This window comes from Gavialis gangeticus, unplaced genomic scaffold, assembly GCF_001723915.1.
Source record: "Gavialis gangeticus isolate Ggan-Ray unplaced genomic scaffold, GavGan_comp1, whole genome shotgun sequence".
NCBI classification, from domain to species: Eukaryota; Metazoa; Chordata; order Crocodylia; family Gavialidae; genus Gavialis; species Gavialis gangeticus.
The window spans coordinates 82,708,258-82,711,011 of record NW_017729024.1 but is presented as its reverse complement, the minus strand read 5'-3'; positions in this window follow the sequence as shown (position 1 = coordinate 82,711,011).

The following is a 2,754-nucleotide window of genomic DNA, read 5'->3' as shown; positions in this document are numbered from 1 at the left end:
GGATTCAGGTAAATATGGTACTGTCCTGAACCTCACCTTTTGTAGAGCTTGATATTCCTTATCCAAATAATGATCCAATCACAGCTATGCTCATCTTTTGAAATACAGCAAGATCATAGGCCAAGGTAGAATGGCTGTAAGCCAGTGTCCTTATTTAAGGTTTTGGATTTTAATATCCAGTCTGCATGTAATTAATTTAAAACTGAATGCATATATTAATGTAGCACAATATCTATTAGGGCTAAAAATTATTATTAATTGGATTTATTATTTGGATTTGAGTGCAACAGGGGTGGGGGTGGGGGCGGAGACTCTGGCCCCAGGGTTAGAGCTGGAGCTGCAGTCACTAATGGATTATTATTTAAATATAAGGGTAACAAAAATGTTTAGTCGTGTTACAACCTAGATTAAATTTGATAAAGTTCACCTATTGTTAGTTACTGCGCAGAGTTATCTTGTGAGATCCACCATGATATTTGATCTACAAAAATGTTAGGGAATAGGGAGACCAGTGATGATGATGAATAAAAACGTCAATCAGTTGTTTTGAAGTTTGAAGGAACTCAAACGTTAATTGGAGCAATTTGATGTTTCTCATCTTTGGCCAAAAAAATTACCATCTTTTCATGTTTCAGGAAAATGCCTAGTGGTAATACTTTCCCTTGAAGTTGTACCACAATACTTGTGATTTGCAGTTTCTGCTACCACAACTTTTCTTTTACAGTTTGCTGGGAGGTAAGAGATCTCAATTTGTTCTTTTTCAAAAGTGCACTAGGAGTCTTCCCAAGCTCTGTTTGATGTCTATTTATCCAGCAAACTCCCAAAAAAGCACAATCCACTTCAACTAGACTGAGGTTTGCGTATGAACACTCACTTTGTAATGTCAGGCCTGTTTCCAATTGCCTAACGCTTTAAAGACAGTTAGTCAGAAGGAACAGCTTTAAAGCCTTTAACCACATCAGATGAAAAGGAACTGCATGTGCATAGGCACTACAACAGACACAGATTATAATGCCAATTAGCTTAAATTTTACACTCCAGTGTACCAGCCTATTTTACAGTTATGTAGAAAAATGACCTCTGGTACTATGAGCACATATAGTCAAATTTGGTGGGCCGGATTCTGCTCTTACAATGCATGTGAATCACTAGTGCTGGTGTTGTTCCCAGCAAAGACATTAACTTCAATTATGTTGTAAGGAAAAGCAAAATCTGGTTCATTTAGAATGGACAGAAAATTGTAGCTGGAAAAGGCTGTGGTCGCTGTTACACTAGTGAGTTTTGGTAATACCTTGATGAAGGGATATTTTGCACTATGGGCCTGATTTATTTAAGATGTTGTTTGAAGGAATTTCACTTAATATTTCTGTGCAATTATGTAATATATTCTTTCTTATGTAATATAGGAAAGGATGAACAATATGAACCTTCTGTGAGATGCAGCATAGGAGATGTAGGCTTGGAGAGTGAGAGACCAGAGCAAAACCACCTTTGCGTAACTTAGGTTCTGGGGGCTGATGTGGCCCCTAGACACATGAGGGGTATTGCTGTAATTATGGCAACATTACACAAACGATCTGGTGGGTGCAGCCCAAAGCATGGTGTGCTACCAATGTTCCCATACTGCACCCCTTAGCAAAATGAACGTTGTAGAGCAGGGGTGGGCAATTATTTGGGCTGTTGGGCCACTTAATGAGTTTTGGTGACCTGTTGAGGGCCATACCTCTCCCTCTCCTGTGTCCTTCCCTCTAGGAGCTGCAACCCAGAGCAGAAGCCTGAACCTGCCCAGAGTTTTATTTTGCCTCTTCCTCACCTCTGTGGCTGGGGCCTACCTGCCTGTGGCTTTAATGCATGCCTCCGCCCCAAATCCAGACCCAGCAGCTGCCAGCTATGTCCACAGCTGCCCAGATGTGGCCAGCAGCTTCTGGGTCAGGGCTCCAGGCACAGGGGATGGGGTATGCTACAGCTGCAGGCTGTGATCAGCGTGGAAGCCTGAACCTGCATGCAGCTGTAGCATTCCCTTCTTCCCACCTCCCCCCATCTGTAGCCCTGAGCTGGAAGATGCCAACCACATTTGGGCAGCTGTGGATGCAGCTGGCAGCTGCCAGGTCCAGACCTGGGTTGGGATGAGGGCAGGGTGTGCTACAGCTGTGGGCAGATTCATGCTTCCACTTCCACACTGGTGGCAGCTCTGGCTCTGAGACAGAGACCATGCCCAGCATGCTGGAAGCAGCTCTGGCCTTCCAGCACCACGCGGCTGCCAGAGCCAGAGCTGCTGCCTGCCTGTGAGCTGGATCCATTCACTGGGTGGGTGCTCACTACCAATCAGTTGGTAGGCCAGATCCAGTCTGTGGGCTGTATATTCCACACCCTTGTTGTAGAGGCATCCTTTTTAGTTCCTGCCTTGAGGGCATCTTCTCTTTGTCCAATCCATTGCAACTTTGTCATGGTCCCCATTCACTGCTTCATCAAGGGCCAGGAACCCCTTTGATCTTGCAAATCCTTTGCCTGAGTTTATTTTACTTAAGTTTAAAGTCCTCTTCCATTCAGCTCATGACGGCAATGATGGAGAATAATCAGAGTAGCTTAGATTGTCTGAGATTTGGGCACTTTATAAACATTTCAATAAATAGCTTGGCTGACTCTTTGAATATGATGTTTGGTACTCTTGTCTGATGGAGTGGTAAATTCCTCAAATGTGTATTTGGTTAACTTGACCTGTAAAAAAAAAAAAAAAAAAAAAAAAAAAATTTA